At 40.2% G+C, this 16,194-nt stretch overlaps 1 long non-coding RNA gene across 2 annotated transcripts in view; it reads left to right on the top strand.

Moving 5' to 3' along the window:
* The window catches only part of LOC141742745 (uncharacterized), a 43,450-nt gene extending 30,981 nt beyond the window's left edge, over window positions 1-12,469 (top strand). For both annotated transcript variants that reach the window (XR_012586837.1, XR_012586838.1), the window contains exons 3-4: window positions 7,268-7,380; window positions 10,349-12,469. This is a non-coding gene — a long non-coding RNA (uncharacterized LOC141742745). The remainder of the gene's footprint in view (window positions 1-7,267; window positions 7,381-10,348) is intronic.
* Window positions 12,470-16,194: the final 3,725 nt, after the last annotated feature.

The following is a 16,194-nucleotide window of genomic DNA, read 5'->3' as shown; positions in this document are numbered from 1 at the left end:
CCTGCATTTTAGTTTCACTACAACCCTTTAAGCCAAGTAGTTTCAAGGGTCTGAGATTGGCAACTGGTAGGGGAAGAAACTTGCTTTTCTTTGCTTTAAGCATCACTGGTCTGTTTTTGCTGCAAGTGTTGGTTCTGTTTTGGGTGTTTTGGGATTTTGTTTTTATTTAAGCTGAATAACAAAGCAAATAAGCTAAGCAAGTTTATGGGGTGCTCTCCAACTTAATAAAAGTGGGGTAGACTATATGGTGCCCAGCCAAGCCCTGGAGTGATGAGGGACAAATGCTCATGTTGTCTTAGTCACACTGTGCATCACACAAAAAGGAAACCCAGACATCTCCTGGACAAGAGTATTTTCTAACCTTCATTCAGACAGAGAAATTGTTTAGAAGGTGTCCTTGCAAGCCTGCAGTGCCAGAGCTGTGGGAGAAAGAGACAGAGGAGGAAATTCTATGTTTTCTCCAGACTAGCTTGGGCAGTTTACTACAGTGGTTTAGGAAGAAGTAGGAACTGATTTTGACATGTTGATAGTATGTGAGATTTGCCTCCGGTACATTTCTCTGCTGTGTACTTGGTAGGAACTACACATGTACAAACCAGCTCTTCTAACTTCTGCATGACTGCAGTGCCCAGTCCCCATCTGTTATAAATAGAGGTAACTGCAGTGAAGCTACAATGATATATGCCAGTCAGGGACTTGGCCCAAGATGCCAGGCTAAAACATTGATAGGAGGAAGACTTTTATTTTCAAAAGCTCTTAAGTTCAGCAGCTCTGTATCCGTGTTAGGGCTGCCTCTTTCTATTTTCCCCCTCCCTCCTCTCCTGCTGCCCTTATGCATTTTGTTTGTCAACTTTGGAAGTACATCAAATTAAATCAAAGCAGAGGTATTTGTTTGCTTGCTTTTTATCCCTGACTTTGTTTTCCTCTTGAATGTCAACTCCAGTGGAAATAGAAGAAGATTTGGCTCAGGTCCTGAGGTGTGAACTGACAGTAGCCTGTTCCTAGGATGTCTTTCTTTTAATCAAAATATGTAATAGATACCTTGCAGAACAAGACAACAAGAAACTTATGGCAGATTTCTTTAAAGTAGATAGAGGCAAGCAGTCAGCAATCTTGTATGTGGGTCTCCTCAGTTCTCTGAACGATTGGTTGTAAGTTGTGGGTCACCCATGGCATCAGCTCTATTACTGGTGATTTCTGGGGCAGTACAAAGCCTTACATTAAAAATAAGGTATAAGAATCTCTTTTCACAGAGTGAGACTGCTAAAATTTGTAAATGGAAGAGGGAAGAAGGCACTTCGATTCTTGATGCGCTTAAAGGGATGCTTCTCAACCAAAGACTTGACTACAGTTCACAAGTGTGACCGTGAAATCTTGACTGTTTGCCCAAATCCCATTATCATTCAGGAAGTTCGTGATGAGTAGATTTAAGCTCCAATCATGCAAAGCATAGGAAAGTATGTGAGAATACCCACCTTTTATGGCATGGCATTTGTTGGCAGTATCGGCTCGGCTGTAGCAGACAAGATTAAAGGATTAGGAAGTAAACCAGATACCAAACTGCTGCTGCTAAAGTTGTAATTTGCCAGTATATTGATTACAGAGGATTTTTTTAAGCCGTCAGAACAGCATCCTGTATCCTTATTTCTATGTTAGCTTGTAACTGTATATCTTTAATTAAATGGAGACCTTATTTCATAAGAAATGTGAGGTTTTCTATTGCTGAGATGCAGTCAATTAGTTTGGTTCATTTCTGTATCTATCTATGTGAATTTGGTTCTTTTTCTGTTTTCCTATTAAGTTTGCTGTGAGAGAGAACAGATTTTTAACAGTGTTAATATGAGGAGGGAAACCTGTGGTGAAGTCTGTTCTTATTCTGCAGAAAGAGCAAACTTCAGTCTCTTTTGGAGGGTACTAGCCATACCCAACACTGCCTGCCTGCGATCTGATTTCTTTTCTGGAAGACATTACCAGAACAGAGCCCTAAGGCTTGTTCTCCAAATCCCTGCTTAATTTATTTTTTCCCCAAGTGAGAATATATTATAATGCCTCTACTTAAACAACAGAGGAATTCAGCTTTTTAAAAATTAGCAATATGAATGTAAGTAATTGAATGTTAGGCTCACGACTTTCCTTTCTCTGTAAGTTTGCGCTTGGTAGGATGATATTCCACAAGGCCCTCAATCTGGGTTTTGTTTGTTAATAGCACCAAGGGAGCAACCTGGTAGGAAACGCTCCTGGTGGACTGAGGTAGCATGAAGGTAGACTGGAGTGGGACCCACGCAAAACAGAAATCCGGGGAAACTGCTCCATCAAGTGTTGAAAGGTAAAACTGGCACTGCAGTACACTAAAAACACACGTCTTCCTTGGGCCAGAAGCAAGGCGCTCTACAGGCATCTCATACAGGTGAAACACGCAAAATCCTTACCAATCTTCATAGGGGACGGTTTTAGCTCTGAGCTGTATAAAATTTTCATTTGATGTTTACTCCCTTAAAAATCTAACGTAGTGGACAGTTAAAGGCCGATCTCTTCTGAATGGTTTGAATAAAAGGAAATGTTTTGCATGTATGCAAATTGCATTCAACTGCATACTTTAAAAGCAAAGACCTACTTGCTTTCCTTTGAAATTGCATGATAGAAGTTGCAAGATTTGTAGGGAGAGAAAAGTAAGCAGTCATTTAATTTTGAATTTTAAGAGTGTATTTAATTATTCTGTTAAATGTTGACAGATATAAAGGCTTGTGTACATGTGCAAGTGTCACTGAAATAATTTGTAGGCTTACATATGGCAGGATGTCTTGCCTCCTTCCTCCATGGAAATTGGAACCCTCCTGATCTGAACCTGTATTTTATTTATGCATTTATTCATTTAGGATATCTGCGTTGCTGACTGCTGAGAAAAAAGTTTAGCATCTACATGTAGACCTTGATTTTTTTTTAAATTATTTTGTTTTTCAAAAATAGCCCACTCTTGCATAACTACTTGAATCAACTAAAATAGGTATTTCCTAAAGTTCTTGGCGTCTAGGGCTTTCTGTTGAGAAACTATACTGAAAAGTTTCTGAAAAGTCTTTTAAGAGAACAAAAAAATTATAAAAATCTTAGTTGGAAAAGCCAACTAGGAAATGCACAGAATAACTTAGTATGACTTGATTCTCATGAAAGTAAAGTGCTATGAATAATTGCATTTTTGAAAAAAAGAGGTAAGAGCTCTTATATGTCAGGTCTTCAAAATCTCGTCAGTGTTTAGATTTAAAAGCCACTGATGACAGAGATTTTTAGTTGGGTGGCAGAAAATATGTAAATAGTTTCTTCTGGTATTTGTTCTTAAAGCCATTGAGTTTTTGCTTCCTTCTGCCTGCATCCCAGGGGCTGTCCCAGGACTTGTTTTGTCATGTCCTGATCGGTACCTTCAGGAACCCCAAAACTTCGTTCTGCTGTATTGTCTCTGTCCCCAAATGCTGAACAAGGTTGGAGAAGGGTATAAAAGACAAAATTTTCTTCTAAGCCTCAGAAACAAGTGCCTAATATTAATGTTGCTGATCTGCCAGGCAGAGGCTGGAGCTGAGCAGCCCTCTGGCCATATCCAGTAGCTGCTCCTCACCATTGCTTGTCTGCTGGGGTAACGACAGAGCTGGGGGAAATGTGCATCTGGGAAAAAAAGTCCTTAACTCTGAACTTATTTTGGGTTATCTAATTAAAAAATTGTGAATTCCTAAGCTTTTTAATTGACTTAGGGAATATATCACGGCATTCATCTTGCCTAACACTACAAACCATATCTAAGCTAGCTTGTAGTCAGTGGAGAGAAAAAGACACTTTTGGGGAGCACTTCAGATGTCATGCGTTAGTCACCAGCCTTAGATGTTTCTGGGGGCCTGATCTGCATAAAAAGTGGGTGCAGATGCCTCTGGCCACCCCATGCAGGTTGCTAAGAGCGAGTAGGAACAGCTCAGGGTGTGCTCCCCTCCTCATGCCTGCACCCTGTTTGTAAATGATTATAAATAATATATTCAATAAATAATAGAATTTAATGAAAATATTTCCAAATACCACCTTTTTCATAAATGTGAGTTAAAAACACTTGTAGGAGAGCAGTGCAATCTGAGCAGCACTGCGTATTTCTGTCCGTTTTACCAGCACCTCAAGTCTTGCCTGCATTTCGAGTTGGTGAGAGAATGATTAGTATATAGTGAAATAAACAAAAACCAACCTTACCTTGTTTCAGCAAAAGGCGTGGAGGGTGAGTTGCCACCTTAGGACCCATTGCCTTCAGTGGGATGCAAAAAATCAGGCATTGGGATGGCTTCAGGTGCCTCCCTGAATTGCACGGAGAATGTGGGGGTTTTGGTTTGTTTTTCTGTTGGGTATTTTTCAGTGAATTGGACAACATGGCTGAAAACTGGCCTGAAAGGGAGAATGGTAATGGCTGGGGGACCTGCCAGCAGAGAGTAAAGAAAAGGAGGGTGAGTCAGTGCAGAGTGATACTGTTTTTGGTCTAAAATCCCCAAACCCCCCTCCACTACTGTGCAGAGCAACAGGTGTAACCACAGGCTTTCCCTGCTCCCTCCCCCAGCCCAAGCTAATTTAGGTTTCTAAGCCTATGGAATGAGTACAACATGATGGAGCCAAAATTTATGAAAAAAAAAATCCATGCTAATATGGGCTGTAAAATAAATGCAAACGAAAGCTAACGTAAAACAGCTTTTATTCACATGAAAAAATAAACCTGTTAGCTCTGATAATCAATTAAAATATTATAGAATCAAGCAATCACAGATGTAGAAGCTTATCCTCCTTAAAGTCATTATAAATCACATCCTTTCCTAAATCTCTCTATTCCCTCTTATTGCTTACATTATAATCCCTGCCCGGGTATCATTTTCATTGCTAAACATACTGTTTGCCAGTCAGTTTATTAAGATTTGTCTTGATAGTGCCAAAACAAATGCTCTTTTTCAAAGATAAAAGGAAGGCTAATATTAAAATAATAATTTCACTTCTTTGCTAGCAGAGCATAATTATTGAAGAAATTGGCATGTGAAATCTCTGAGGTGATAGGGAATTAGTATGTCAATAGGAGCCTGCTTTGAAGTTGACCCATACTGTTCTTGGTGGTGTTGGGGATACCCAGTTTCTTGTGATATAATGAGGGGAAAGGGAACTTTTTTGGGGGAGGAAACAACGAACAATAAAATTGTTCTTCTTTACTGTTTTTAATTAATTAAAAGCTTTTGTAAAAATAGATGGGACATATAGGAGACGCAAAAAGTAAAAGCAGACAGAAGAATTATAGACTTGAGACTGATAAGAATAGCAAAGGGGCTTTAAGGGGCCTGGGACAATTAAAGAAAATGTGAAACCATTGGTTTTTCAGGGGTTCCTTGGTGACATCAGGCTTACTGCAATAATGTCAATGAAGCGCTCCCTGTGAGTGCAGTAGGGTTGAAGAGCGTTATTGGATATAGTGAGGAGCACTGTAAGTTACTGCTACAAAAGCAAACACTTGCATTAAGCCTGAAACTGTTATCGGCCAACTCGAAGCCTGGAGGAGGCATGAGCATAACAGCTTAACAACCCTACTGATTTATATGTAAAAGCTATTATGAACGAGAAGCAGAGCTACTAAAACATGTCCTAAAACTAAGCTTGAGAACAGACAAGATGCAAATGAAACGTGTTTATTTTTTCTGTGCTTTAGTTGGTGGCAGGCAAACCCAGGGCCAAGGAAAGCTGCCAAGGTCACGGCTGTGCGAGTGCTCAGTACTGTGAGCACTGAGAGACGGAAGCTGCTACTAAGTGGGAAGCTTTTAGACCTTCACCAATCGACACCACTTCAGTTTGAAATCCTCAAGTTACATGAAGACTTGATGAAATAAAATCTAACATGTCGTACAAATATCTACTATATATACTGTATATATAAGATTATATACAAAATCTTATTGTAAAAAGAGTGAGCCAAGCAACGTCCCATTTTTGCATGGGTAAGACTATTTCAAATAATAAATAGAAAGGGCTCCAGTTCATAGCAAATAGCTGATGGATCACTATGGTTGGACATGGACAGACATTGGAAAAAATGGCAGTCTGGTCTCTAGTAGCCCAAAAGACTGGGAATAACGGCATTTGAGATAGAAATAGGTCAAGATGAGGTGGCATGGGGGAAATGTGTTTTAAAAAGAAAAAAAAATATTAAAATCGTGTCAGTTAAGAGCAGTCAAGTGTCCTCCTATGGAGTTGCATTTTACTTTGCGTTAAATGTGAAACTGTGTGTTCTTTGATGTTGACAACTTCCTTTAAAGATCAAGCCAGCAAGAAACAATTGATGGTTCATGATTTTGGTCCTGGATTTGTAAAGGTGGCCTCAGTGGTGTTAAGTCAATTTATACCATTTGGTAGTCTGGACAATGATATGAGTCCCCCATATCTCCAGTTACAGTAGCTCAGAGAAAGGCAAATATTAAGAGTAGAGTGAAGAGTTAATTATAGTTGCTTAGTTATTATGGTTAATTATGGAGCTTAGTGTCTGCATTAATGTAACCATACTGATTTTGGTGTCATTCTTTCACATTTGTCTCTTACGAATAGTCTGTCTGTTGGGCTTTATCAGTGGGGAACTACCTATTTAACTGAGGGACAGAATATTTAGAAACACTTTTTTTTTTTTTTTCCTCCTACGACTGAAAATGAAATGTAAGAGTTATCATCAAATTTGAACACTTGGTTTGTATTATGGAATTTGGAGAAGAGTGCATGATCCCTGGGGTGCTCGTCCCAGTGTCCCAAGGCTTTCTTCTGCTTTGGAAATGTCACCCAGAGGAGGCAGGATGTCTGTAAACTTGGCGTAGAGGGCTGAAGCTCCTTGTCTTTTTGAGTCCTCATCACATTAGTTACATCAAAGTCTAATTTTTAAAGAAATGTGACTATTGGGCAGATTTGTTTTGTTTTCTGATTAATCATAGATAATTGGTGCAGAATTATACTTTTCTGACTGCTGCTGAGTTGAGCCTAGACCAGAGTTCCCTTAAGATATCAGTTGGTTGTTTCTGTCTGTCCTCTTAATAAAACTCCAGTTTTATTAAATTCCTGGTCTCTGAATGTAACCAATTCCTGTGTCAAAGTTGATGAGACTCCAGCCTCTCTTCACTGTAGCCCTGCCTCGAGGCAGTAAGGAACTATAAATGTTCAGCTACTTCAGGACTAAGATGAATCAGCTCAAAAGATTCATATAAAAAGACATCTTAAATTAGTCCATTTTTAGTCACAGTTCTTCCTGCCTGCCTGTGTGAAGACCCGAGCATCTTGGTGTCCCATTCATTTAACGGAGCCATTGGACATCGGTGATACTGAAATCTGTTTTCAAGCTGCTTCAATGTGAGTAACTTTAAGTCCACAGTGCAATAAATCTTTCCTTGAACGTATGTAGACCACTATAAAGAAGTACATGAGCTACTGGTTCTTTTCTCAGACCCACTAACAATGTACTTGCTTGGTTGGATTTCTAGAGCAATTAGAAATTAAATTTCTAACGTTCTCTTGATCAGAGAACAGAGAAGATGACGTGTGTTAAAATTGATCTAAAGTTTGAGTTACATTTTTAAATGTATTTTGATTTGGATGAAGTGATACTCTCGTGTGTGTGTATCTGTATGTTAAGCTTTCTGCTTTTAAATTCATAGCTTTGCTGTAGAGGTAAGGAGGAAGGTTGTTGATAACTCAGTTTGAGATGCTTATGGCAGAGGGGAGTTGGCCTGGTGATGGGCACCACGCGCTCCACATTGAAAATGCCGCTCTGACCCTTTCCTGCCATGCACCCACTGCACAGAAAGATATTTTGACATTTTTAATGTGATATGAAAGCATATGGATATGCTCTTGTGAAATACAACCAACTGACATGTTTTATGTCACTCTGCTTTGAGACAGCTGGAGCTGAGGTTGGGCTGTAATTATAAACACCATTAATCCTTTTTTTTTCCCCGTCTGTGTGGAGCACAGCCATCCCTCCTCCTGTGCCTTTAGACCCGTAAGGGTGGCTCTCTACCTGCCCCACCTGCACACCATAGGGGCATTGAAAGGTGCCAGGTAAACTGAGACACTGGCAGCAAGACTTCTGTGTATATAAGGTTGCGTTAACATTTCTTGGCTGTGCAAATATTAACTGAAAATGTTAATTACTGCTTATACCATAAGATTTTTATGAAAAGGTCACAAGAGGTCATTCAGCTTGTTGTTTAAAAGTGGGGAAAAAAAAAGTAAGACCTCATTGCTGTCCATAAAGAGGTGCTTTGGATCAAACACAAATTGTTTCATGAAGCTCTGAGAAAAGACTGTGGGCTTTACAAGGCAGGTGGTCAGGTTGGTGCTGTCTGGTCCTAACAGGAGATTAACCTCTAGTAATTAATCTCTGTTGACTGAAGATTCATTTCAGTGTCTAGTAAGAGTGGTACGGTGGAGGTTTTTTGCCTTTTAAAATGTGGTGTAACATGAGCTGATGTGCTCCTGGTAACAGGAGCATCTCCGGGGCAGTGAGGAGAAGGCAAGCCCTTGGGACCCTGGTTGCAGAGGCTGGGATGTTCCCGAACATCAGGGCACAGCCAGGGGGATGGGGACCACGTCATGGGCAGGGCTGTGGGGAGGGACATGACCAGTGGGGTGGTGAGGTCCAAGGTGGATGCATGCAGTGGAGCAGTTTCCCAGGCTTCCATCACATAACATCAGTAGTGAAGGCTGTTGCCTTACTTTGGCTACCATCCCCTACACCAGCATTGGATAACGTCTGCAGTGACATAGCTGGTGACCAGCGGGAGAGTGCTGCAACCCTCCTGGCTGGCTTTTGAGCTGCTGGGAGAACTGATGGCTAGAGGAGGGTGTTCAACACGCGTGCACTGTATCCAGATGAGCCCCTCAACCCAACAGCTACTTAAAGCACTCCCCGAACTCCCCCGAAGGAAGGGGAGGGATCCCCAAGGGCAGCGCCGAAAAGCTTTTTGCAGTCATTAGTGCTGTCCCCCCGTGCTGCAAGCTCCCTGCAACGAGCATGTCGACATCTCTGCGACCTGCTCAGATTTCAAAGGCGGTCCTTCCAACCAGCTGCATCTGAAGAAATGGAGCAATTTTTTTAATTTTTTTTTTTTTGGAGATACCATGCCAAGGCTTTTGAAATGAAAGCTGGGGCAGGCCTAGTGGAGATTAATGTAGGAAAAATGCTGCTGGCTTGATAAGCCACAGATGTCTGCGAGATTTGCTGAGGCTGTTGACAGGTCGTGATGGTTTGCAGCTTGCGAGGTCCCCCTGCCCCGGGACCAATGCGCCGGATACGTGGCTGGCAGTGTGGGACGGGGTTCAGCTCAGTGTGGTTGTTGGGTCAAGGGTTTGAGGAGACCTGGAAGAAAAACCGAGAGCTTCAGATCTGGTCTGCACCCGGGCTGTGGTTGCAGGGGTTGCTTATGTGCTGCACCCATTTATGCAAAAGGAATGACATTTTTTAAAAAATAATGTCACTACTGGCAGCTGGTTTTATAACACTAATGGGAAGACATAAGCTGGTGAAATTCTGTGAAAGCATAAAATGGTGGTGGAAACTCAGCTTATTGTACTGATCTTGGAGGACTGAAAAGGTGACTTATGTTGATGAAATCATTCCTAGCAGGTAGATAGCAGCTGTGCTTCTCTTAACTCTGCATACATAATCAAAACTATGCGACTTTTTTAGGTAAGACCTTCATTGAGTCCTGTTCGGGAATACCAGTAATACTAACAACTTGACAGCGCCTCATTTGCTGATTTTAAGTTTAAGAGCATCCTCTTGTCAAACACAGTCACAGGGGCTGTGCAGAGTGTGACAGGAGGCTCCCCTGCAGCCTGTTAGGAAAACGGGGTGGTCTGGGTGCGATGGGAGTTTTGTTCAAAGTTGTAATGATTTCTTCTCATTCATCCTCACTTCCTTTTCCTACCAGTCAGCCTGCTTCTTAAATGGTGGTAGATTGACAGAAGGGACACTAAAACTCTAAAATCTCAGTCCTGAATAATAATAATCACTTCACAGTCTGTAATTTTATATGTGAAGTTAGGACTTCCCATCTGTATAACTTATGCCTGTACATATATATAAAGAATTATAAATGGAAATTATATATAAAAATATATATTGTTTAATTCTAATTTCATGTGCCACTTTATCACCTTGTCACTTAGGACTTTAGGTATTGGTTGGTTTTTTTGAAGAAAATATTTTTAAAATTTCTTCTGTCAGCTCCCATTTGTGTTGGTTGTTACAGATGATTGCCTATATAAAAATATGCTGAAATTCATAATTTCTTGAAATTTTCCACACGTATAGACTACATTCTTCGTGAGATGCTGCCAGTTAGACTATTTCTGAATCAAGCTCTGTTGTCTTCATGATATCAAGGCCAAGTTCTTCACTGACTCGTGGAGATAACGTACACATCAAGTTATCCCTTGCACGCTGTCACTGACCTTTCACGCAAAAACCCCCTGGGAGTCTCATCCTCTGCTTGGATTAAGATTCTTCCGAAGCTGCATTCTTGCATGCCCTGATATTGTATGTTCAGAGTTATTTTAGAGAAATTAATTTAATTAAATTTGCTGTTAGTTTTAATGTTGAAGTGATGCTTTCTTCATCACTTTAAAATACCTGTGCATGTACTGGTGTTTATGTGCAACTTCTTGGTAACAAATGAGTAAAAAGTGTTATAGATGATGCTTATCTGATTCTTTTTGCTTGTAAGCACCCAAGAGACTGGTACAGCAATAGTATGGTAAATACCTGATGCCATCTAGTACCATCATAGTATTAGCAAAGGAAATGCTGTTATCTGCATTTGTAAAGGGGTAAGTGAGGCAGCGCCCAAGTGAGCCCTGGAGGAGGGTGGGGTTTTTTTGTCAGCTCTCCTGTCTATGGCTTGTCGGTGCAAAGAAATCTTCTTGTTGGATTTGCGGCTCCCATGGGGCTCTCAGTAAAGCTCCCACGTGTTATTTTCTAAAATCCTGTATCCTTGGGTGGCATTTAGACCTTCAGTATTCAGGACGTTGTTTTTCCTTACCCAGAGGAATAACTGGTGAGTTCATCAGCTGTAGATTGGTGTGAGCCTCTGTGGGGAAATCCAACACTGTAATGTAAATTCAACTCCAGGAGTTTTGTGATGGGCAGCAGGGTAAAAATGCTCCCCCGTTTGGGGTGGGAACGTGCCTCCCTATCTCCAGACAAGGCTTATTTTAGGTAGCTCGCCTGCTGTGCCAAGGCAGCCTACAATGAGGATGACTTTGGCATTGTCTATAGCTTTGTTATGCGAGTCTGTAGGGTAAGACATAAGTGCGGTTTAATGAGGCTCCAAGAAAGAGAGTTTTGATTAACTTACGCGCTTGCTGAGTTTTTGACAGACTGCTGTGCTATAGCTGAACTGAACTATGACTTCTAAGTAGTTCTTAGTGCCTTTAATCTTATTTTCATGCTCTTAATGATTACATTATTTAAATACATTAATTGTTGAGTGCAATGGATCTGTAATCTGAAAATATCTTAAAGAAGTGGGTATCTGAATAAAATTGCTTGTAAAGTTTTCTTTGTGGAAATAAAAATACAAAACTTGCCACATAAAATGTCAGAAATAGCAGTGCTACATAAAACCCCTGCAGGACTGGTTTTTTTAAAGAGTAAGGGAAAAGTGTAATTTATGCCTATATAATTAGTGGTGTTTTACCACTGAAATGTACACCACTTGGAGGAATGGTCACTGGAGCCTTTCACACCTGCACGGGGTATGAAATTCCAAACAATTAATATTTCCTCCTGAAAAGAAATCTATTGTGCCTTAGCAAAAAATATATTGCAGGAGTGAAAAAAAACTATGGTAGAGCAGAATGTGTGATAAATGGAAGATGTACTGTCAAAGATTTTCTGACATGTCTTTTCATTCCAAAAATTAAATATGGAATAACTTTGTGAGCAAGTGTCTCTTGGAAGGCTGAATTTATTGTAGTATTCCTTGTGAAAGGCTTTTGCTTGTCAAAAATGGTAACAAGGAATTACGTGTTTTTGCTTGTTTTTTAAAAACAAAAAAAAGGTACAGTGCCATTTGGTCTTTTGGTTGAGAACTGAAAACAAGTAATATGGGGTTAAAAGTAATCTTAAAAATGAACAACTCCTCTGTATTCCTACTTATCTTCTAGCTGAAATAAATGGCAGAAGAGGGGATACCATGCAAGTTTTTATATTAAATATTAGTTCACTTTGTCCTGTCCTTGCTGTGTAGGTCTTCACTTTCTATTTCTCCAAAGGCGGGGGAAGGGAGCAGGGAAGGCCGCAGTGTAGCAGTCACTTCATTTTTACACTTGCATATTCCATGAATGTCACTAGATTTTAGTTCTTACACTTAAAAAATTTTATACTTACCTTGAGAAAGTGAATACCTGAAAAGAAGGATCTTTTAGTTGACAGCTCCAAATGTCAGTCCTGAGTGTTTGTGGAAGCATATTAAAATTATTTCTTTAGGAGTGAAAAGGAGATAGGTTGTTTGACAAAGAAAATAAAATAGGCATTTGACTTCCAATAGTCTGTGTTTTCATAGTCATATTTGTAGAGAAAGGGTGAAAAAGCGTCCAAGAAAACAAAAGCTGAAATCCTTTGCATCCCTGGTGCAAAGCAGGAAGAGCCACCTATGCTCCGCAGGCACTCAGTGCCATCCCTCTCCTGCTTCCCTATTTTTGGAAGCCTCTGTAGAAGGTCAATGGGAAACATAATCCCCGGCTCCTCAGGCAAAAGCAGTATGGATTATCATTCACAAGAAACTGAAGACGGATTGCTAGTAGAGAGAAAATAGTTACTCCTGTTAGTATTTCCTAGATGAACGCAGCAGCTTAAATTTCAGTTGTTCAAAATTAGTTGATGAATTAAAAAGAAAAGCTTAGCTCCCCCCCAACCCCCCCTTGGGTAAACAATTCATTTGCTTATATCTAATGTTTGAAATCTAATGACTGTTGCTGAGCAAATATTTCAGGAAACTATCTAGACAAGTCTTTTAGTATATATTTTAAGAGAAGAGCTATTTGTGAATTTGGTAAAAACGAATCATATATACATTCAAAATCATATACTTTGTTCTGTTTTCATGTGCAATTGCTACACTTACATTGGGAAGCAATAAATACCTATATTGATACTTTATGTGCTTTATTAGAAATAGCCGTTGAAAGAAAAGCATAAGGCGGATCACAAAAGAGTTGTTTGGAAATTCCTCATTTTCACAATGGTTATCTCCTGTTGAGGATCCTTGGCTCTCGTCTCTCTGGTCACATGAGGATGCTCTGGACAGGAAGTTGCTTCCCATCTGTCAGCTGTGCTGGATTTTGTCTCTAAAAAAAATAAAAAGAATGAGGGATTGGGATACAGGGGAATGTCAGGGTAAGATACATAGAGGATTTGAATAAGGGGTTTTGTTGCCGGTATGCCTGAGCCCATCCTACTCTTTAGCTCCAACTCCCCAGCAAGCGTGTCTTCACGAGCGCAACAGCGCTGGGTTTTGCCTGTCATGGATGAGGGTCTGGTCCCCAGCGCATCCCTGGTCGGGAGCTGTGGCTTTGTCCCTCTCATGCCGATTGGTGGCTGTGACTCTCAAGAAATCTCAGTACATGCCTTTTCTGAGGAAAGTTTGATTTGTGTTGTCTTTTAAAAACCTTTTGAATGTTAAGTAAAATAATCAAATCTTAAAGTGCATTTAGAAGTTGTATTTTAAAATTCTGTTTCTTCAGAAGGGTAGGAAGTGCCAATTTAATCATTTTGATGAATACAAAAAGCTGATTTATGGCTGCTTTTGACAGTCATGCAGCAGAGGCAAAGGAGCAGCTGGTAATGCGACCAGTAGAAGTTAAAATTAAGGGAAGGAAATGCTATATAACAGAAGCAGAGGGATATTATTAGCTCCTGTGCTCTGCTAGAGAAGATCCAGGGAATGAGAAAAGCTCTTTAGGAGGCCAGGGGAATTTCTGTGAGGCTCCTGTACCCATCTCCCACACACCAGCTTTCAGGATCAATGTTTCCCAGGAGGAGCTGGTCTGGACCAGGCTGTGCTGCAACAGAGATGATGAAGGGTGATAGATGCAGAAAGGTGCTGGGCAATCCCACAGCTGAGTCCACTGCTTGCAGCTTGTTTTTGCTAAAAGAGATTTCTTCAGTGTCATTAAGTGTGCTGGATAAGAGATAAAAATGTCATGAGTTGAGGTAGCTTGAGGAATTAAAACGGAACTTTTTTTCTGCATGTTGCATCATGAAATTGGGCAGGACCCGGGTGACCCTTCATTTGAAGCCAGGTAGCAAAGTACAGACCTGCTGACACACACTGATGATTGCACCTGGATTGCTATGCTTGGAGGGTGCCATGTCAGTAACACATGGAAAATCAGGATTTCTGTCCTGTACAACCCTCTGTCATGGGAAGCGTGAGGCAGTCCCTCTCCTAACCTTACTAAGGTTGCTCTTAGAGCTTTGAGTCTTGCTCATACATTTCTCAGTGAGAAACTGCTCCAGGCATTGATTGCTCTGACAGTGCAACCTTCTCTTCTTCCTCCTCATGTTTTACCATCTGCTTCCTTAGACAAGCCCTCAACCCCCTGAGCTCAGTAGGCTGGCAAAGAGTGCGAGGTGCTGTAATGTGTACAAATTCAAATTTCTGCAAGGAGTGAAAAGGCAAGAAAAATTAACATTAGTAATATTTAACTTAAAACCAAAAACCAAACAAAAAAACCCCACAACACCCATCCCAACTTTCGTAAAACAGAAAGTAGTTCTTCACAAAGGAAACCACAGAAGGAGCATTTAGAAGGGCAAAGAAAGAAGAATTCAAACCCTGGAAAAGGTACATGTGATACCAAATGAGGCCAGGTCTGGCTCATGATGGCTTTTGCGACCCTTCTGCACATACTCAGATGAAATTCTCTTTCTAAAATGCTGAGAGAGTTGAACCGTACCCAATACACTGAAGGAGATACCGTTGACACTTGGTAGCAGCATTAATACTTCCTCGTGTCTGCCAAGGACTCCTCTCATGATACAGTGTAAGATAGCATTTGTTGTTTTCATAAATGCACCGTGTTGATGCTGATAGTTATTGCAGGATCAGCTCAGGCTCACAACTGCTTCTCAGTCATTTGCAGCTCTTACTGAACTATCAGATTGTAAAAAATAAACCCTTGCAACTAGGCTCATGCATTTAACATTGCGTTTTAAACTACGGAAAGGTCACCCTCCCTTTGCAATTTTTCTTAAGTTTAGGCAGTTCCTTGTATACAGCAGCCCCCAAATTCTTTTCTGCTGGCAATGCTTTTCAACTGAATTCATTGAAAGATTCTGTATTTTTGTCTCGAGATAGTGAATGAAAGTACTTAAAGATCTGTTCAATAGCTATTCTTGACAATTTCTGCCTGTAATTTTTCTCCAACCTGATACTTCTCAAAAATACTCATTTCCATTTTGTCTTGGCTCCACTTCTCATGCAATTTACAGTTTCTCTGCTAATCTTTAATCTTGAGTAATGTTTCTCCTGTGTCACCATGGTCAAATGGTTCATTAATGTCCAAACACGACAGATCTTTTCCATCAGCTTTCTTTGATAAAATTTTTCTAGAAGAAAAGTCATTTAACTTGGTACATGCAAAGCTTGTTAAGTTGGTCTATGTTATACAATCGCTTTCCCCTTTGTCTCATCAAGCTTCTCTCTTCTTTCCTTCAAGATTTCTTCAAAAGTATTCTTCAAGATTTCTTCAAAAATACTTAAATCTAATTCTTTTGACTAATTTATCTGAGCTCTGTTTTTAAATATTGTCACTATATTCTTGCACTATAATCTTTTTTTCTTAGCTGGAAGCATCCATGACCCGGGAAACTTATCATAAATACTTAATGTAGCTTCTTCTGCCTTTCTTTCATTTCTGTGTCCACTAACCTGGATATATTAAATTTTTTGAGTTTTTCTTCCATCTTAGTTGTCATCATCTCATATCCTCATTACCATTATTCATATGACCCTGATCCATCTTGAAAACTGAGGTCAAGTTCTCATTTAAAGCTGTATCTAGATCATCCTTGAACTATGTCCTACCTGTACTGTGTATCACCCTTTTATTTTCTTTCTTTCTCCCTTGCTATTCTTCTCTTATTTGTACACAGCA

The sequence above is a fragment of the Larus michahellis genome, chromosome 4 (genome assembly GCF_964199755.1).
Source record: "Larus michahellis chromosome 4, bLarMic1.1, whole genome shotgun sequence".
Classification (NCBI taxonomy): Eukaryota; Metazoa; Chordata; class Aves; order Charadriiformes; family Laridae; genus Larus; species Larus michahellis.
Note: the sequence above shows the minus strand (reverse complement) of the source record. Positions and strands in the feature narration are given on the sequence as shown.